Here is a 22473-nt window from a genome sequence, read left to right as displayed (position 1 = left end):
ATAAATTTTAGGATTAGTTTTTCTAGTTCTGTGGAAAATGCTGTTGGCATTTCAATAAAGATTGCATTAGGGGAACCTGGGTGGCTCAGTCAGTTAAGCATCTGACTCCTGGTTTCAGCTCATATCATGATCTCACGGTTCATGAGTTCAAGTCTCATGTCAGGCTCTGCACTGACAGCATAGAGCCTGCTTGTGATTCCCTCTCTCCCTCTCTCTCTCTGCCCCTCCTCCACTCACTCTGTCTCTATTTCTCTCTCAAAAGAAGTAAACTTAAAAAAAATAGGGATTGAATTAAATTTGTAGATCACTTTGGGTGGTGAGAACATTTTAACAATATTTGTTCTCTCAGTCCATAAGCATGGAATACCTTTTAATTTATTTGTGTCCTCTTCAACTTCTTTTATTATTAGTGTTTTAAAGTTTTCAGAGTACATGCCTTTCACATCCTTGGGTAAGTTTATTCCCTGATATTTTTTTGGTGTTGGTTCAGTTGTAAATGGGACTGTTTTCTTAATTTTCCTTCTGCTACTTTATTATGAGTGTCTAGAAATGCAACAGGTTTCTGTATATTAATTTTTTAACCTCTGAGTGTACAGAATTCATTTATTGGTTCTAGTACTTTTTTGGTGGAGTCTTTAGGGCTTTTCATATATAGTATCATGTCATCTGAAAATAGTCGAAGTTTTACTTCTTTCTCACCAATTTACCTGCTCTTTATTTCTTTTTTCTTGTCTAATTGCTGTGGCTAGGACTTCCAGTATGATGTTGAATAAAAATAGTAAGAGTGGACACCCTTGTCTTGTTCCTGATCCTAATGGAAAAACTTTTTTTTATATATTGAGTATGATCATAGCTGTGTGCTTTTCATATATGACATTTATTGTGTTGAGGTATGTTCTCTCTAAGCCTACTTTGTTGAGAGTTTTTATAATGAATGGATGTTGTATTTTTCAAATGCTTTTTATGCATCTATTAATAGGATCATTGGTCCATAGTTCTCTTTTTAGTAATGCCTTTATCTGGTTTTGGTATCAAGGTAGTGCCTGCCTCAAAGAATGAATTTGGAAGTTTTATTTCCTCTTCTATTTTTTGGACCAATCGAAAAGAATAGGCATTACTCTTTTTTAAGGGTTGATAGAATTCACCTGTGAAGCCTCCACTCCTCGACTTTTGTTTGTGGGGAGTTTTTTAATTACTGATTCAATTTCAATACTAATAATTGGTGTATTCAAATTTTCTATTTCCTCTGGATTCAATTGTGGGAGATTATTTGTTTCTAGGAATGTATCCATCTCTTCTAGTTTGTCCAATTTCTTGGCATAAAATTTTTTTCAGAATATTCTCTTATAAACATTTGCACTTCTGTGGTGCCAGTTGTTACTACTCCTCTTTGATTTATTTGAGCCCACCCCTTCTTTTTTTTGGTGAGTCTGGTTACAGGTTTATCAATTTTGTTGATCTTTTCACAGGACCTGATCCTGGTTTCATTTGGTCTCTTCCATTGGTTTTGTTTTTGTTTTAGTCTCTCTTTCATTTATGCTGTCATATTTTTTATTCCCTTCCTTCTGTCAGCTTTGGATGTTGTTTTTCTCATTCCTTTAGGTGGAAGGTTAGGGTGTGTTTTGGACATTTTTATTGCTTCTTGAGATAGGCTTGTAGGTCCTTTTACCTCTTAGAAGAGCTTTTGATGCATCCCAAAGATTTTGGCTCATTGTGTTTTCATTTCCATTTGTCTCCACATATTTTTTTTAAGTTTCCTCTTTGATTTCTTGATTGACCTATTCATTATTTAGTATCATTATTTAAACTCCATGTATTTGTGTTCTCAGCAGATATTTTCTTCTGATTGATTTCTAGTTTCATACCCTTATAGTCAAAAAAGATGCACGATATAATTTCAAACTTGTTGAATTTGATGAGACTTGTTTTGTGACCTAACGTGATGTATTCTGGAGAATGTACCATGTGCATTTGAAAAGAATGTGTATTCTCCTATTTTTGGTAAAAATGTTCTGAATATATCTGTTAGATACATCTGGTCCAATGTGTTATTCAAAGCCACTAATTTCTTAGTGATTTTCTGTTTAGTTCATCTATACATTGATGTAAGTGGGGTGTTAAAGTCTCCTACTATTATTGTATTGCTATCATTTTCTTTTATGTCTGTTAATAGTTGCTTTATGTATTTGGGTTCTCTCATATTGGGTGCATAAATATTTATAATTGTTATATCTTCCTGTTAGGCTGTCCCCTTTATGATCATATAGTGTCCTTCTTTGTCTCTTACTACAGTCTATGTTTCAAAGTCTATTTTGTCCAATACAAGTATTGCTACCCCAGCTTTCTTCTCACTTACAAATGTATAAATATTTTTCACCCCCTTCACTTTCAACCTGCATATGTCTTCAGGTTTGAAATGAGTCTCTTGTGGACAGTGTATACAGGAGTTTTGCTCTTTTATTCATTAATCACCCTATGTCTTTGGATTGAAGCATTCAGTCCACTTACATTCAAAGTAATTTTTGATAGGTATGTACTTAGTGCCATCTTGTTACTTGTTTTACAGCTGTTTTTGTAGTTCTTGTCTATTCCTTTTTTTATCTTGCTCTGTTCCTTTGTTGTTTGATGACTTTCTTTAGTCATATACTTGGATTTCTTTCTCTTTATTTTTTGCATATTATAGGCTTTTTATTTGCCCTTACCATTAGGTTTATATATAACATCCTCTGCATATAGCAGTCTATATTAGAATGATGTTAGCTTAAGTTTGAACCCATTCTAAAAGCACTACGTTTTTACTGCCCCCTCCATATTTTATGTATATGATGTCATACTTTATATCCTTTTGTGAGTTCCTTGACTGATTTTTATAGGTGTAATTGATTTTACAACTTCTGTGCTTTAACCTCCATACTAGTCTTAGAAGTGTTTAATCCACTACTTTTATTATATTTGTTACTACCTGTGAAATTTTTTCCTTTCCTAATTTTCTTATTCCTAATTATATATTTTTCTTTCTACTTATTGAATTCAATGTTTCTTGTAAATTTGGTTTAATGGTAATGAATTCCTTTAACTTTTGTTTGTCTGCAAACTCTATCTCTCCTTCTATTCTGAATGATAGCCTTGCTGGATAAAATATTCTTGGTTGCACGTTTTGCTTGCAGCACTTTGAATATGTTTGCTATTCCCCTCTGGTCTGCAAAGTTTCTGCTGAAAAATCAGCTGATAGCCTTTTGGGGTTTCCCTTGTATGCAACTGTTTTCTGCTTTTTCTCCTGCTGCTTTAAAAATCCTGTCTTTGTCACAACTTATTGCCATTTTAATTATAATCTATCTTGGTGTGGACCTCCTAGGGTTGATTTATTTGGTTCTCTCTGCTTCCTGGATCTGAATGTGTATTTCCTTCACCAGATTAAACAAGTTTTCAGCAATTATTGCTTCAATTTAATTGCCCCCTTTTTACCCTCTTTTTCCTCCAAGGACTTCTATGATGTAAATGTTATTATGCTTGATAATGTTGCTGAGTTCTAGTAACCCAGTATCGTTTTTTAATTCTTTTTTTTCTTTTTACTATTCCATTTGGTTGCTTTCAATTACTCTGTCTTCCAGCTTTCTAATCCTTTCTTTTGCTTCCTCTAGTCTACTCTTTATTCCCTCTCATGTATTTTTTTTTATTTCAGTTGAGTTCTTCATCTCTGATTTTTTTTGTGTTGATTTACTTATTTTGAGAGAGAGGAAGAGAGAGTACAAGCAGGGGAGGGGCATAGAGACAGAGAGTCGGGGGCGGGGGGGAAAGCCAAGCAAGCTCCACACTGTCAGTACAGAGTCTGATGCAAGGCTTAAGCTCACTAGCCATGAGATCATGACCTGAACTGAAATCACAAGTTGGATGCTTAACTAATTGAGCCACCCAGGCATCCCTTCATCTCTGATTTTTTAAAATACTTTCTTTATTTAAGGATTCACTGAGATCCTCCACTCTTCTCAAGTCTGTTAAGTATCTGTATGACTTTGATTTCTCTATCAGACATATTGCTTATCTTTATTTCACTTAGCTCTTTTGCTATGATTTTTGTTCTGTACTCTTATTGAAGACCTGCTCCTCTGTCTTCTCATTTTGCTTTACTCTCTGTGTTTGTCTCTGTGTATTAGGAAAGTCAGATACATCTCCTGTTCTTGAAAGTAGAGATCTTATGAAGAAGAGGTCCTGTGGTGCCTTAAGTGAAATGTTCTTTACTCACCAGGTTCTGGTGTATCTCCTATGTGTGTGTGTGTGTATGTGTGCCCTACTGTTGTGGCTGAGTCATGTTTGCCTTCAGTCCAGTTGGCCGCAATGGCTCTCTTTGTTTGTTTTAGGCAGTGTTTGGTCTCTATGCTCTTATGGAGCCAGTCTGGAGCCACCTTGGCCTTGTAGTTGGATCAGACCAGATGCCTGCCCTCAGCCCATTTGCCAGAACTGTCATCACCCTGAACTGCAGGGCACTCTCCCTCCATTGTCCCATGAGAGGCTTTCATTGGTGGGCAAAGCCTGCAGTCCCACCAAATATCTGGTCCCAGTCTGTCCATTGGGGCTACAATGACACTGAACGACACAGCTCTGTCTTTGTGCTGCCTACTGTGAGCTTTTTGTTGGTTGGTGGGGTCGGTAGTCACATCACATGTCTGCCCGCAGAACATGGTTGGGGCTGCTTAGCTATAGCATCTTTTAGGTTGTGTTCACAGACTTCAGATGATGTCATATTATAATTAAAGAAATTTAAATCTGTAGGAAAGTTTTCATGGTAAACAATCAATGGTTTTTGATTGCAAGGCAAACATCTATTGTGACCTTTAGCTTTCACTGACAATAGAAATCTTTAATTTCTTCAAATGATTAAAATAGCAAGTGTTTTAAATAAATTAGCTATAGATTAATTTTCTTTGATAGGGTGTTAGCACATTAATCATCTTGAATTAATCTATTAGTCCCTCCCACCCTGGCCCTAAATTTGGTTTTATATTTCTAGTTCCAACTTCAGTTCCCAAAGCTAGAATCAGGTCTCATAATTACTTCATGACAAATTCCTTGGTATCAGCACAGCTCCAAGAAAAGTGTGCCTATACAGTATATACTTAATAAATGCCCTTAGAAGAAATGAATTCAGTGTAAAATTATTGTTGTTAAAGATCAACTGTGGTTTTTAAATAGCAATATCTAAAAGACTAAGTGGAATGTTCACTACTGCTGTGATCAACCCATAGGGTAGGATAAATCTCTACTCAAAATTTTGTTCAGATGTGAAGACTAAAGGTGCCACATGTGCATCAAAAGAATGTGAAAATGTTTATTACTCACATAATTAGGCTTTATTGGGGATAGGACAAGTTCCTAAGCTTGAAAGAACAGAACAGAAAAAGAAAGAAAGGCAAGAAAAGAAACAAAGAAAGAAAGAACAGGACAGAGAGACTAGCTTGGGATTTTATGAAGGTTAGAAACTGGGGCTGGGTTGAAGGTTTGCTTGCAAGAGGTAGGACTTGGGAGCTTAGAACTTTGTACTGGTGCTAAATATGCTTTCCTACTGGCTTTCCCAGATGAGGCGCATATGGGGTGAGAGGTGGTGCTTGAAAGCTGTCAACAGTCAACATAAAAGGAGTTAGTATCTTGACTATAAATGTGTTTTCATAGCTTGGAAATGCAAGCTTTCACTTGAGCAACGATTCATTGTGATATGTACTATGGAAATTTAAACATCTTTGCCCTTTACATTCTTGTAGTAGACATGGGTTAAGAACACAAATTGACAGTTTGGCTTAGCAGTGAAGCCTTCTGATTTCCAGGCAGATATACCTGTTAGACACTAGCTAACTTTTCAATTTGGGAAAACCCATTTACCATCTCTGAACTAAAGTTACTTGTCTAGAAATAGGCAATTCCCATATCTTACAGTGTTGCATTTGGCTGAATTTTGTAAAACACTTAGCACGTGGTATGGAACATGGTAAGTCTTCTCAAATGAATGACATTTAATTTATATTACTATTACAATTATTTCTACTGTTACTCAAAGAAGATGTAGAAAGAAAGCTATTATGACAATAAGATATAGGTAAATAGAAGAACTAAAATCACAAAAATGTCAGTACTTCTCAAACTAAAATATATATTTCATACATTTTCAATAAGAATCACAATCAGTTTGGGGAGAGAAAAAGTGGTTTTAGCGTTATATTAAAGAATAAACAAATGAGAATTGCCAAGAAAATAATGAAAAATAATAGTTAATAGAAACTTGCCTACGGGGCACCTGGGTGGCTCAGTCGGTTGGGCGTCAGACTTCAGCTCAGGTCATGATCTCATGGCTTACAAGTTTGAGTCCCACGTCAGGCTCTGTGCTGACAGCTCAGAGCCTGGAGCCTGCTTTGAATTCTGTCTCTGTCTCTCTGTCTGTCTGTCTGTCTGTCTGTCTGTTTCTGTCTCTGTCTCTCTCTCTCTCTCTGCCCCTCCCCTGTTCATGCTCTGTCTCTCTCTGTCTCTCAAAAATAAAAACATTAAAACTTTTTTTTTAAAGAAACATGCCTACCAACTACTAAAACTTAACATGTATCTAATATAATCAAAACACTCTGAATCTGGCACAGTAACTAAAATGTACTTGAATGGACTAAGTGGTGTTTTAAATGTGGATTGCAGTATATGTAATTTGTTTCCTTTGTACTCCTATGTATCTCATTTTATTCATTTAAAAAGATTATAGGGGCGCCTGGGTGGCTCAGTCAGTTAAGCATCCAGCTTCATCTCAGGTCATGATCTCGCAATTTGTGAGTTTAAGCCCTTAAGCCTGCTTCAAATTCTGTGTCTCCCTCTCTCTCTGCCCCTCCCCTGCTCATGATCTGTCTCTCTCTCAAAAATAAATAAACATTTAAAAAATTTTTTGAAGATTATAATGAGGTTTCTGTGGGCTTCATCAGACTGCCAAAAGTGATACCTGGCACAATAAAATTAAATTTAAGAGAGTAAGAACCCTCAAGAAACACCAAGTAGAAATTGATAAAGGAATGAGTGGTGTAGCTCTGCATAATAAATTACTTTAAAAGTTAGTGGCTTAAAACATTAACATTTATTATCTCATAGTTGAGGCGCCTGGGTGGCTCGTCAGTTAAGCGTCCGACTTCGGTTCAGGTCATGATCTCACAGTCTGTGGGTTCAAGCCCCGCATCGGGCTCTGTGCTGACAGCTCAGAGCCTGGAGCCTGCTTCCGATTCTGTGTCTCCCTCTCTCTCTGGCCCTCCCCTGCTCATGTTCTGTCTCTCTCTGTCGCAAAAATAAACAAAAACATTAAAAAAATTTTTTTTATTATCTAATAGTTTCTGTGGCTTGGCAGTCCAGGGCAGCTTGGCTGGGTCATCTTTCTCAGACTCATTCAAAATGCTGTGGTCTTCTCTCAAGGGTTATCTGGGCCTGGATCCACTTCGAAGTTTACTCCAGTTGTTGCTGGCAGGACTCTATTCCTTCCAGACTCTTACACTGCATGCCTCCCTTCTTTACTGGCTGTTATCCAGAAGCTCCCCTCAGTTCCTTACTACCCAGGTCTCTCTATAAGACAACTAGCTTCATCAGACTGTGCAAGCAGAAAGAGGGCTACCAAAAGGGAGTGCTTGTAAAACAAAAGTCTTAGTCTTTCGAATTTCATCTCATAAGTGTTGCCCTATCACTTAATCCATATTCTGTTTATTACCTGTAGATCACAAGATCTGGATCACATTCAAGACAGGAATATCAGGAGGTGGGGATCATAGAGAATCACTTTAGAAGATGCCTCGCCTCGCACAGTGAAATTATCATTCCAATCCAGAGTGGATAGAATGATAGATTATTCAGTACATAGGTTTAGGAATATCTTTTTATTTTACTTTTTATTTTTTTAAATTTACATCCAAATTAGCATATAGTGCAACAATGTTTTATAGGTTTAGGAATATTTTAAAGCTGTTTCCTGTCTTTCCCATATATAAAGACAAGCTCCAGAAGAACAAATATCTCAATTTAAACAGTTAAACTTTTTAAATATTAGAAGAAAATGTAGAATAGTAGATTTGGAACTTTGTCCTAAGAAGGCCATCCTAAGAAAAATAAGAAAGCCAGGAGATTTGATTAGAAATAGACTATGGGAGGGGCGCCTGGGTGGCTCATTCAGTTGAGCATCTGACTTTGGCTGAGGTCATGATCTCACAGCTCCTGAGTTCAAACCTTGTGTCAAGTTCTGGCTGACAGCTCGGAGACTGGAGTCTGCTTCAGATTCTGTGCCTCCCTCTCTCTCTACCCCAACCCACTCGCATTCTGTCTCTGTCTCTCTCAAAAATAAATAAGCATTAAAAAAAAATTTTAAAAAAGAAAGAAATAGACTATGGGAAACATCTGCATAAGTGAAGTCAAAACATAAATGTCAAAGCAGGAGAGAATGTTTAGGATATTGTAACACAGGAAAGATTAATATCTTTATATATATTAAAATCCTGTAAATAAAGGACAACCACTAAAAAAAATGAAAAAATGTAATTAGCTGCTTATAGAAGAGTACATATAATTGGACCACAAGACTTATCTTCATACTTATCTTCATTCACAGTTACATAAGTTGAGATAGAATTTTCATTGATCAAATTTGGCAGAAGTTATCAAACTAGTAACACATAGTAGTCGACAGTCCATGGGAAATATGCTTTGTGGGACTGTAAAATTTAAAAATGCATTTACCCTTTAACTCAGCACTTGCATTTGCAGAAATGCATTCTTTAGCAGTACAATGGTTTTACAGTGCATCACTATTTGAATAAAATGTTTTAAAATTATCATTGCCCAGTCATAGGCAATTCCTGAATTATGATACCGTGATAACATGAGGTATATATTTTAACATATATATGGAATGGCTTAATGGTTATTATATTGTGAAATTAAAAAAATGTAAGTTTCAGCTCAGTATCAATAGCATGATTTTGTTTAAATGCATAAACCCTCATATGTTTACATATTTGTTTGTATATTATATTGAGAAATTAGGCTGGTTGCATGAAATTTTTAAAAAGAAAACAATTTAGAGCATCAAATTAATGAGAAGTCTCACTGTTTACGTCTTGGTGGAAGTTGGCAGAGATAAGCAGAGTGTATACAGTCTCCATCATCTCATCCTTTAGATAGTTTTTTAAGTTGTAGTTTTGGGGTGATAAAAACACAATTCAAAATACAGCCATGGTAATAATAGAATATATATAGCCCTTAAATTTTCTCTGGAAGAATGGAGACTATAAATAAATACATATATGCCTCAGTTTTCCAAAGCCTTTATTTTTTACTAAATAAAATGCTAAAATATCCCTTAATTATAAAGTTTATTTGTAATAATACTACCAATTATTATATCCCTTCCATTTTAAAACTTCTAACCTCATCACCATAATACCTATTCATTTGAATACAGTTTAAGGTGGGTATTTCATGGCATGATTTGGAAGAAACTTTCAAATTATAATTATGTAATATAATTCATATTAATTGCCTAATGTATTAGAGTTTTGTTGTTCTTGGGGTTTAAGAACCTTTTGGTTGAGATTCCTAGGACCATGCTCTATTCAACTTCCACTTTCTCTTTGATTATCTCACCTTAATATTCCTAATAGTTGGAAAGGTAGGAACTATATATTTCCAAAATCTTTATTATCATGAGACCATTTATTAAAACCACATGTAACATCCAACTTTGCCAAACACAGATTTTCATTTCTTTTTCCCAGGGCATGTGAAGCAAAAGACAGAGAAAAAGAAAGGAGAGTAATAAATCCACGAGACTATTTTCCCCTGAAGGTTCTTGAAAGTGGGTCTTTTGTTAGACATCACATACGCTAATTGTTTTGATATAACTATCCAAAGTCTGCACAGTGTCATAATACTTGGACTGATTTCCTACTTCCAGATATTCACTGAAATTACTTGGTAAAACTTAGCCTTCTGCTCATGAAATCAGATTGTTCAAATGCCTGGCTCTTATAGAGTCAGAGAACTTACAGAACATTAGTCATAGTACAGAAACTTACTCTTCATCTTATCTAGTCTCCATATTTTATCTATGGGGAGACAGAAGCCCAGAATAGGAGGGGGCACCCTACCCTGGAATGGAAGAGGGAACACTTTCAAGTCAGTTCTTCTGACTTTAGTGTTGCTTTCACCATACAACTTCTGGTATGGTACTATTTTTTTCTCCCTAAGAAATAGATTAGATGAATACGTGTAAGTGCAATTTAAATAACAAAACAACGCAAACATCCGTGTGCCTACCAACCAAGAAATAGTTCATGATCATATCCCAGAAGGCTCCAAATTTTATCACCCCTCCTAGATACCCAAGCTAATCACTATCATAAAATTATGTTTCTCTCTTGGTTTCTTTATAGTTTTTACCAGTTCTGCATATATACTAACATATGTCTTTTTGTTTTGAATGTTGAAAAATGGAATCATAGGATATGGGTATGATATGTTCTACTTCTTGACTCATCAGTGTGTTTCTGGGATGTATCCACATTGATTTGTGTAGCTGGAGTTTATTCATATTCTTTACTGAGTAATATATACTTCATGTATATAAAGCAACTTATTTATTCCTTTGTTACAAGACATTTGGATTGCTTTCAATTTGGGGGTTGTGTGTGTGTGTTATTTTTTCAGGGTCAGCTGGAATAGCATTCTTCAACATGACTTCTTATACCCATGGGGAAGAGTTTTTCCACCTTACATATGTAGTATTGAACTAGCTGGGAAGTAGAAAGTACGTAGATTTCATTTTAATCAGTAATATTAAAAGTTTCCAAAGCACCACCGTCTTTTTGATGGTTTCAGTTGCTCCACACCCTCAATATTAAGTACTGTTAAATTCTGTAATTTTTGCCACTCTTCTGGTACAAAATGGATTCGTATTATGGTTTCAATTCGCCTTTACCAGTAACTTAGAAAGTTGAAATTTTTATATATCGGTGAGTCACTTGTACTTCCTTTCCCTTACATTTTTTTACTGATTTAGAGAAATTGGTTACATTTTCTATACAGTAATCTTCTGTCAGTTATATGTATTGCTAATATCTTCTCCTGTTAGTTGGTTTTTATTGTAGCAATATATGTAAATAATTTTTTCCCAGTCAAAAAATATCAATACTTTTTTTTTTTCAGAGCAGGAACGCTTTGTATCAAATGAGAATGTGATGCCATGAAAATATTTTGGGGAAAGTAATGTTTCAAGTTGAGGAAACATTAGGAAGTACAAAACCCTTGAGGCAGCTAAAAACAAAGTAATTTTTAAAACCATTTTGTTGTGTAATAGATCATTTTTTTTTTGCACAAAAGAATTGTAAATTCTGTTTGGTTTTCTCTTAGCATTTTCTTGCTCCATAAACATCTTTGAAATAACCACAGATTAATCATAAGGAAACCATTATAAGTGTAGTTGCTGTAACAATTTAGTGCTAACCCACTGCTTTCGTTCAGTACAAGTTACTGAAATCTACTGGGTTGATTAAAATTTGGGATTTATACATTGAACAAAAATATTTAGCATTGACTCTATCACATTCTTTTAGATGACTCAGATAAAATGGCAATCAAAACAGGCAAAGTCCCTGCTCCATGAATTGTATAGTGTAGTGAAGGAGATAAACATTAGACAAATATACAAACAACTACATAATACTATAAATGGTTTTATAATCAAATATTTGTAAATATAATCTCTTAATTTGTGGCAATGTTAAGAATAAGATCTCGGGGTGCCTGGGTGGCTCAGTCGGTTAAGCGTCAGACTTCGGCTCAGGTCACGATCTCACAGTCTGTGAGTTCGAGCCCCGTGTCGGGCTCTGGGCTGACGGCTCAGAGCCTGGAGCCTGCTTCCGATTCTGTGTCTCCCTCTCTCTCTGCCCCTCCCCCATTCATGCTCTGTCTCTCTCTGTCTCAAAAATAAATAAAAAAACGTTAAAAAATTTTAAAAAAAAAGAATAAGATCTCTAGAAAAAGTTAATGATATTGATAGGGTAGTAAGGGATTGGAGTGAGTGAGTAGCATCATAGGCATGTCTGGGAAAGAATGTTCCAGGTTGAGGATGCAATAAGCACAACGACCTTGAGGCAGAAGCATGGCATACACGTTCTCAGAACCGAGAGATACGTAAAGAGTAGACGGAAATGAGGTGTGTGGTTGGGTAAGTTGTGTGTGCATGAGTGTGTGTGTGTGTGTGTGTGTGTGTGAGAGAGAGAGAGAGAGAGAGAGAGAGACAGAGACAGAGAGACCAGGTCCCTAGGGTTATGAAATTATGTACCTTGTCACTTACTGTGACTTTATTGTAAATATTATGGAGCCAATTGGGGAATTTTAAGTTGAACAGTGTTGTAATCTGACATGCATTCCTAAAAGTGTCACTTTGTATGTTGTGTGGAGAATTTGTGGCAGCATTAACAATGACATAAGGCACTAATCAAAATCAGAGTACAAGAAAAAGATGACACTATTAGGACCAGAATGGTGGTAAAATGGTGGCAAGTGATATTTGCTGAGGTAGAGCCAATTGGATTTGTTGATAAACTTGATGTAAGCTTTGAGAACAAGAGAGAATCAAGGACAGCTCCTCAGTGTTTGAGCTGAACAATTAGTCAATGTTGGAACCATTTAATGAAATAGAAAACCCTTAGGAGTAAGTATAGTTGGTGTGGGCATGGGAGTGAAGAGTTCAATATAGGACATACTAACTTTGAAGTACTTACTAGCAGGTGAGTAAGGATACTGAGTAGGAATTGAATATGAGTGTGGAGTTGAGGGGAAAGCGGAGGCTGGAGATTAAATCTGACATAGATTAGCATAGAGTTAGTTAGCCTTTAAAGCCATGGGGCCCAATGAGACAAGGGCTAGTCTCTGGGGGGGGGGGGGTATTCCTGCACATAATAATGGCAAGAAAAGGAGAGCTCAGCAGAGGTGAATGAGGGAGAGCAGGCTTCTTACTATGTCATAGGAAAACAGAATGAGATGGTATCCTAGTATCCAAGGCAACAAAGTCTTTCAAGAAGAAAGTGAACAATGTATCAACAGCAAATGCAGGTGAGAGGTTGAGGAAAGTGAGGGCTGGAGAATGGTTTCTTAATTTGGCAATGTAGAAACCGCTACTGATTTTGGTGGGCATGAAAGCCTGAGTGGAGTGGATTGATGAACAAATGGCAGAGCAAAGAAGGTGACAACACAGGGACTGCAGTACATGTAACAATTTTGCAGTTTTACCCTAAAGGAAGCAGATAGTTGGTGCACATTTGGAAGAGGATATAGAATCACAAGGGCATGACAAGAGTTACTACAGCCATGGTGTATCCCATGGTATCCCATGTATCCCAAATCGCCATAGTGATGGGAATGACAGGGATTGGGGATTAATGGCACATAAAAAAGGATAGCTGGAACATTGTCCTTGAGTGGCAGAGAGTGGGCACTAGTGGGTCTCTTGTACAAATGGAGGGGCTGTTTTAAGTAGGAGGATGAGTGGTAAATCCATTGTAATGGGGGTGTGGTAGACAATATGGTTAGAGATAGGGTAGGTTCGGACATTTGGTAGTGAGAGGGTGAGACATTTCTATTCTAACATCTTGTAGACAACCCCAGCTTGCAAACCTCATTTAACAGAATTGATAAGTTCTGAATCTCTTCTTCCCTTACTCCCCAAACTGGGGTGGTAACAGAACTGCGAGACTAAGTCAGGCCTCCAAACTTAGAGAAGATGCTTCTGTGTATCTTTCCACTGGCCCATGGCATCACATGTTTGTTTCACACATGATAGCACTGGTGAGGGCTGCCCCCCCACTGACAGTGGGGCTCTGCTTCTCACCCCAGCAGCCTCTTATCGTGTTTTGTTTTGTTTTCCCTGATCACAGCAGCATCAAAGCCAACAGGCTCAGCATCCAATCTCAGCATGTATCCTAAGACCATACATCACCTGAAGTTTTGGGCGGATGTCCTGGGAGTAGGGTGGTGTCTGCCCTTCCCCGAAAACACATCTCCACCAATTGTCTTCTGATCAAGCCTCAGAGTAAGGAAACTTTTCATCAGTGCTATAGCCTCCATTCTGTCCCATCTGTAATGGGGAGGAGATTAACACTTGTTACTTTCGCTGACCCAAGAGGTAGGACCATTTAAAATCTATCTTAATGTAACTTTTAACTATGCTTTTTAAAATTTCTCCTCTGGGTAAAAGTGTAACCTGGAGAAACTTAGATTAATAAATCTAGGTGGGTGGTCTGAATGGTGAAGGAAGGGGGGTTCCTGGCATCCCCCAGGAATCTCAGGCTGATTTTATAGGGAGCAAAGAGCTGGCATTGTGTGCAGTTGCAGTTTATGTGGAAAGGAGGGAGAGAAAATCAGCAAGGGATGCTCTGTCAACCTATAGAGCATTAAATCTCTAATAACTCTATAAATGGAAGTGGAAAGACATATTCTAAAAGTCAGCAGGAACCATCTGTAAATGGTTCCTCTCTGTTAGGCTTAAGGAAGAAACGTGACCCCCACCCCTCTAAGATAAGTCACTTGGACCCTCTGAGAAATTGCTGACATTCGTCTCAATAGACTTACCAATGTTTAGCATAACTTCCCTTACTTCTCTGGTTTGAGAAGATCCAGTCATGAGTAATATCTTGGGGGAATTTCTTGGTCATCAGCATTCGTTTTTTTCCCCCTCTTATTCTAGCGAATGATAAAGCAGTTGCTTACACATAAGCACTGCATTGTGGTATGCATTGTGAACAGAGGCAACAAAGCCCTTGTCCTATCAGATAACCACAACTTTACTGCCCAAGCCCTGGATATACCATGCCTTGTAATAGGATATTAGCTCAAGGTAAGATGGTGATAAAGGGTCATTACTTTGAATTCTTTGATTTGTTCCTGGACTTTGACTTTAATGGATAATGTAATAAACACAAAAAATAGAGTTAAAAGATATGATTTTAAAAAAACTCATTGTGTACCCAGGCTTTTCTCTGTTTGTTCTATGAACCCATACTTTTTGTGACAGCAAAAAAGATACACCTATTTCCTCTTGTAATTTGAGTTAATAATTTGAGGAGTGATTTATGTTGGTACATTGATTGGATAGATAGATGGATAGATAGATGGATAGAGATGATAGATAAGTAGGTAGATAGGTAGATAGATGAATTTGAGGCATATAGACTGTAAATCTGGAAAAAAATCTGAATATAACTTTCCGTTTTATACCCATGTCATCCTATTTAATCTCCTCCTCTTTCCCCCCACAGAATAGCTGCTCAGGTTCCGTTACTAACACACCCCTAGTCACAGCCTTCCCAAATTCAGGCTATCTGGCCCCCTTCCTCCTCCTCCTATGCTCTTTTCCCTCCTCTTTCCTCCTCCCACATATTATCTTCTGATTCTCAATTTAAGAAACAAATAAACAAAAAACCAGAGATTAAAAAAAAAAAACAAAACACTTTTAAATACAGAGAAAAAAGCAGATGGTTGCCAGAGGGAGTTGGGTGGGGGATGGATGAAATAGATAAAGGGGATTAAAATTATGCTTATCATGCTGAGCGCTGCTGAGTAATGTACAGAATTGTTGTATGCCTGAAACTAACACTGTATGTTAACGGCACTTTAATAAAAAATGAATAGGGGCGCCTGGGTGACTCAGTGGGTTGAGCATCAGACTTCGACTCAGGTCGTGATCTCGCGGTCTGTGAGTTCGAGCCCCGTGTTGGGCTCTGTGCTGACAGGCAGAACCTGGAACCTGTTTCAGATTCTGTGTCTCCCTCTCTCTCTCTCTGACCCTCTCCCCATTCATGCTCTGTCTCTCTGTGTCTCAAAAATAAATAAACGTTAAAATTTTTTTTTAAATGAATAAATACGCATAAACAAAAAATATCAAGGAACCAGGCTACTCAAAGAGAATGGTGGGTAGGGGAAAGGGGGTGGGCATAAAGAAATTTTATTCAACAAAAAGAGAGAAAGTGAAAAAGCTGAATACCCTCATAAGGGCTGTGTACCTTCAAGCATTTTAGTCCTGTCACACATGCGAACAATAACTGTAATAAAAGGGAATTACAAACTCTAGAATTTGTCTACAGAGGAAGGGGAAAGACAGAAGTCCTTTCCGGCTAAAGGCAAATAAATAAATAAATAAATAAATAAATAAACAAACAAACAAACAAACAAACAAATAGAGGGATGAAGGGGAAAGGGTAGAAAAGCAGGATTAACAGTGATGGTAGTAATGATGGTCATAGATAACATCATCATAATAGCAGCAACTATATATTGTGCATTTCCTATATCCCAAGAGCTGAACTGGTCACACTGTATACACTGTTTCACTTAATTTTCACAACAAATTTAGTATGAGGGGAGAGGAAGCTCGTGTCACCTCCACTAAGCAGGTAAATTGAAGTTCCTAGTGGTTGTTCAATTAGTTTATGCAACCAGGAAATAATAGCACTAGATTTAAACTTGGCCTGTCTCATAAATTCTGTGCTCCTCCTGATAAGGCTATACTGCTTCCTGAAGTAAGATCCTCCAACAGGGCTGATGTGGCTGATAGTTGATGGTGGTGGTGGTTATGGTTGCTCAGAATCCCTTTACACCTTTTGATAGATTCCTTTCCCTTTCTTTGTGGAAAGGAGTCTTCCTACCGAGGACAATGTAGCTGATATTTGGCCTATCATATTATCCTGTGCCATAGCAAATGATGCAAGTTGGGCCAATGAGAGTTATTTCTGACACATTTTATTCCTAGATGCTGGAAGTAAGAATGTTCCTTCCTCCAGGGTCACTAAGCTAGGATGTACTTCTGGATCTGCCTTGCTTTCCACATTCCCCTTGGCTGCCCCTGTCCTCCCCTACACACCAAGGAAGTAGGGCTACAGAAAGACAGAATGAGGCCAGTCTACAGGCAAAAAAAGTAAGTAAAACACAGAGCTGCAAGAGTCAAGTAGTTCCAGTCCTTAGGGCTAGACTTCAATTACTGAACTAAGCAATCTCTGTGTTTTAGTAAAGCTCATTTGGGTTGGGTTTCTACCACTGAGAACCGAGGCATAACTAACACAGCTTTTAAGAAGGGGGAGGACTTTGATGAGATATTTGAGATAAGAGGGAAGGGAAGAGAGTAAAGGGAGGAAACAGAAAGGCCCAGGATCATTTCAGGGAACAAAATGTCCTAGTTCAGCATTAGTGTAAGTTAGTGAAGTGGATGGTGGAAGCGACCCCTGGAGAAGGAAATGGGGGGTGCTGGGAGTTCCAAGTTGAGACCTCAGGAAAATGGCACTGTTCATACTGAGTGTGTGGAAACACAGGTTGAGGCAAAGCACAGCCCAGAGGAATTAAGAATATTGTTGGAGTTTAGCAGTGACCCTACAGTTATGTCACCTGTAAAACACTGTTATTATGGTGAATGCCTTTGGGCTAGGCACATGGTTTCCAAAACAGCCACCACTGTTTATTGTCTCCATCAAAACCTGCTCCCCTCCTTTACATTGTCTTCTTGGCCCCCTAAAGAACTCGAGAAGCCATCTGTACATTTTACATTACATCATGTTGTATGGTGTTTCTTTGCTTGGGGGGGTCTGTCACTCTTGCACATCAATAGATGTAGTCAAACTTTTATGGTTGTCATGTTCAAGACTGAGGAGTGCGTTGCACTTGCCTCTTTGTATTTCTAAGTCACACCCAAACGTGAAAGCATTTTTGAGACCCCAGGCCCACCAAACACCTTTTCTGATGTTTTTCTTCATCACCCCAGCCTCCCCTGACAGCTAGTGAATTCCTTCAGTAAGTCAAGGTAATTCACAACCTTACTTTTTAAAATTATTTGTTTAAAATTTTAAATTTCTCTTAAAGGTGACTGTCAATTCCTTCAGAGCAGAGATCATTTCTTATAATTTGTTGTATCTTCGGGCTCCTGGGTGGCTCATTTGGTTAAGCGTCTGACTTCGGCTCAGGTCATGATCTCATGGTTCAAGGGTTTGAGCCCCGTGTCAGGCTCTGTAATGACAGCTCAGAGCCTGGAGCCTGACTTGGAGTCTCTGTCTCCCTCTCTCTTTGCCCCTCTCTTGCTCGAGCTCTGACTCACTCTCACTCTCTCTCTCTCTCAAAAATAAATAAAACATTAAAAAATAGAAAAATGAATAAAAGAAATAATTTGTTGTATCTTTCCAGAGTCTTGAGGACACCGTGGGAGCCTCAATAGACTTAGTGGCTGGTGACAATAAGCCATATAACTTCATCTGTTATTAAATTTCAAGTGCACACATTAATCATTGAGGGAAAATTCATCTCCTTCCATCTTTTAGTGTCTTATAATGTTCAGCCATAATGGTCAAGTCAAATTTTGATCATAGTTCAAACTTCTTTTCATGAGGCTGAGATAGAATATTAAAGTAAATATATCTGACTTCTAACTTGGAGCCAGCTCCTCCAAGTTAGGAAAATGGAACATCCTCAGTGTCTGAGAGGGCAAAAGCCTTGGAGTTGGAGCCACAGTGAGGCATAGCTTTGATGTTGCCTTCTGTACTCAACAAGCAGTCTTTGTACAAGGCTTTTTAAAGAGAAGAACATGAGTTTTGATCTAACAAAATCCATTTTCCCTGAACTTCTATCTGTTCTTTTGTAGGAAAACCTTTAGAAACTAAGCCATTTTCAATTTTAATTATCTTCTAAATGAAAAGGAACCTTAAATAAAACATCTTCCAAATGAAAGGAAAGATTGTGTTTTAGAAAAATCACTCTCCAAAGCACTTGCTCTCTCAATTTTTTCCTGTTCATCCATATTCTAATTGTTAGAGTCCTTCTGAAATCACTTTCCACAGAGTCTTTGCAGCTGTGTCAGACTCTATGTAAAGCAGATTCATGGCTATGACCTTGTCCATAAGGGCGGAAAAACATACTCTGATCAGTTAATTCCCATTGCGTGGAAAGCATCCTGCAGTATATTTATCTTCTAAATGGCAGGATGTCTCAAGAGGGATTGTGTATTGAAACTTCAAGCACTTTTGCACATGCACAGAGAGGACATTTGTTGGCAAGATGAGCCTTCATGACACTGTCTGAGAAGCACATGGTAAATAACCACTTCAGGGAGCCTCACTCAAACACTTAAACACAGAGCCCGGTGGGGGTGGTCACAAAGCAAGCAGAGCTCAGCTCCTGTGCAACCATCACCCTCCTAAGTCACTGAGTCCATGCAGGTGTCGAAGGGCCCCCAGAGGGCTAAATCAGACTGCAACTTGCAGACATCTGCAGACCCTTGCCTGAAGGAAGCAAAGCTAACTTCTCACAAGTCAGTAATAAGCTTCTTACCTCAAAGCATTTGCTTCTGCACTCCACCTATTTTAACAAGGGCCATCATTTCACACATCATTGTCCCAAAAATGTGAGAGTGTTTGCCCTGCATTTAGATGGAAAGAGCTCACAGCTCGTAAGTCCTTAATAGGATACTGTATTAAAACAGGAGTTTCAGCAGTCTGGTGATTGCAGCCCTTACCATCATTTCACACACTGTTGTCGTGGAAACACGCTGGTGTCTGTGGAGCTTCACTGCATCTACTTTGCAACCCAGTCTTGCCCTCTAACTAATAGGGTGGGAGTGAGATGGGTATGTACTTTCACTAAAGGTTGACTCATAATGGATTTTTCAAAACACTGCTTGACTGCCTCCTGGGAAACCTTCTGATGCTCTTACAAGACCAGTTTGCCTTACTCTCCTGGGCAGTCTGAGGTCAAGTAAACAAGAGCCTTAGGAAGGCCTTGTGGATATTAATGTACTTCCACAAACTGGGGTGAGGAATGTTTAGATGTGGGGACAATCAGGCAACATGTGATATTCCTCTGCCGATAAGTTACTTCCGAGCCTCTTGTCATTACAGTTCATGAATTCCTACTGTGTGCCAAGACCTTCACATATAATCTTCTCAAAAATACAGGAGAAAAGTGTTAGTGTCCCAACCATCTATGTAGCAAGGTCATTCCTTTAGAACCAAGACTTAAACCTGGGGTGAGTCAAAAGGCTCTCTCTCTATTGCATTGCCTATAGCCATTTATGTTGCTTTAAAGCACCAATTCCTTCCAGAATAGAATCTCAAAGATAATCACGCTTAAAGGAGAAACATCACTTAAATTGTTGGGGAAACAGCACTGAAAAGGCAGCCAGACAACCTGGTTTTGCTCCCAACTGGCTTTATCATGGTGGACATGTCATTTAACCTCTCAAAATCAATTTCCTTAGCGAGGCCTCTCTGCCTCTTTCATAAAATAAATAAGTTCAATTAGATGATTTTTAAGTTTGCTCCAACCTCTATGAAGGGTCATGATTCTATGAGGTAGTTTTAGTTTTCTTGCTAAGGAATGATTTTTTTTTTTTTAACTTGTTGGATTCCTGAGAGGAGGCATTTTAAAGATAGAGATCAATACAGTTTGACTTAATTTGCCACACTCCACACGGCTATTTCTTTTCCACCATTTTTTCTCATTGGCACAGAGACTTGGGTTTTGACCTCGGAGAACTCATACAGGCAGGAGACACACAGTGCATCTACCCCCAACCCCACCGCCAGAAGTGTTTGTTGACATCCAGCCAGTTTTCTGCTTTAGGGGCACATCTTTTTATGTGCTGGTCTTCATTTAATACTTCAGATCCATCAGTTGCCAACGGGTGCCCTCAGGGCTCAGGAACAAGGGAAGAAAGAAGAAAAGGAGGTCTGTCGCAGTGATCTGACCTTAGCAGATAGCATCTGCAATTTGATCACTATAATCAACTTATATTGCCCTCAGTAGACCCAGTTAAGTTCCTGCCTCAGGACCTTTGCATTTGATATTCCACCTACAATTATCCAATCCAGATATGCACATGGATCACTTCTTTTAGCTTTTAACCCAAATATCTCATTAAGACCTATTGTGGTTGTTCAACCTCTCAAAAATCTAAAGTGTCTCTTCTCTTCCCTTACCCCTAACATCTCTTGTCCTTGCCATCACTTTTTTGTAGTATGCGAGGCATTATATACATATATATATCTTACATGTATTTTTTAGATATTTTTAAGTGTTTATTTATTTTTAGTGTTTATTCTTGAGAGAGAGAGTGACAGAGTGCAAACAGGGGAGGGGCAGAGAGAGAAGGAGAAACAGAATCCAAAGCAGGCTTCAGGGATTGAGCTGTCAGCACAGAGCCCGATGTGGGGTTTGTACTCGTGAACCGTTGACATCATGACCTGAGCCGAAGTTGAATGCTTAACTGACTGAGCCCCCAGGCACCCCTAATGTTTTTTTTATTTTTGAGAGAAAGAGACAGAGCACAAGCAAGGGAGGGGCAGAGAGAGAGAGAAAGGGAGACACAGAATCTGAAGGAGGCTCCAGGTTCTGACCCCTCAGCAGAGTTGGACATGGGGCTCGAACCCATGAACTGTGAGATCATGACCTGAGTTAAAGTCAGGTGTTTAAGAGACTGAGCCACCCAGGTGCCCCTATCTTACATGTATTTATATTTATTCTCCTCCACTGTATAGTATATGTTTTAGGTAATTTTTTTTTTATCACATGTGTCTCCCACAAGTATGCAAATCCCGTGAGGGGATGGGTCTTTGTGTTTTGTTTGCTGCTGTTATCTCCAGTGCTTAGACCGATGCTTGGCACATTGCAAGTACTCCATAAATATTTCATAATCGAATGCTCAGAAAATAACGCCTGTGGAGATCTATTACTTCCCACTTTAAAAATATCCAACTCCCTCAAGCCACCCCAAAGAAAAATATATAAGCAGTTGATATCTTCTCAATATAATGTATAACACAGGAATAAAAACATCTTTAGTGAACTTTGTGCTTACTATATTCCCTTCAGTAAAAATAAATAATGAATTTCCTTAAATAAAAATGAAAATAGCATGCTTGTGAAGCAAATACTGACAAAGACAAGCCCCTTTTTCTATCCAGACTACAATCATTATGGCCCTCTTCCATAGAAATTGAGGGGCCGCTACTGTGAAATAGCATTTGTTTCCTGTTTTATACTTTATCTTGAAAGGAGAAGGGGGAATTAGGGGGGAAAAACCCACCCTGCCAGTATAATACCAACTATGGAGTGAAACAGTGGATGAAATTCAGTTTCCTTTATGGGGGGGGGGGGGTGGATTCACTGAAATTACATAATCTGAGCAGAAATCTTACCCTTTAATTTCCTTAATTAATTCTGAGATGTTAGCAAGGTTGTTACTACCCTAACTTTGATAAAGTGTGTTCTTCAACACTACATGCTCAATGTTGAATAACGAATGGTCTTGGTGAACTCCTCACAGTGTGAGCTCCAAATCTTACTCATTCCAAGCAAGAAATTATCTTTGGAAAAGTGAAAGCTAAGAGACCTATAGGTTTTATAAATTTCTCAAGAGCTTTAAATAGATAATGAAAAAGGGCA

This window comes from Panthera leo, chromosome A2, assembly GCF_018350215.1.
Source record: "Panthera leo isolate Ple1 chromosome A2, P.leo_Ple1_pat1.1, whole genome shotgun sequence".
Lineage (NCBI taxonomy): Eukaryota > Metazoa > Chordata > Mammalia > Carnivora > Felidae > Panthera > Panthera leo.
This window is presented reverse-complemented; position numbering follows the sequence as displayed.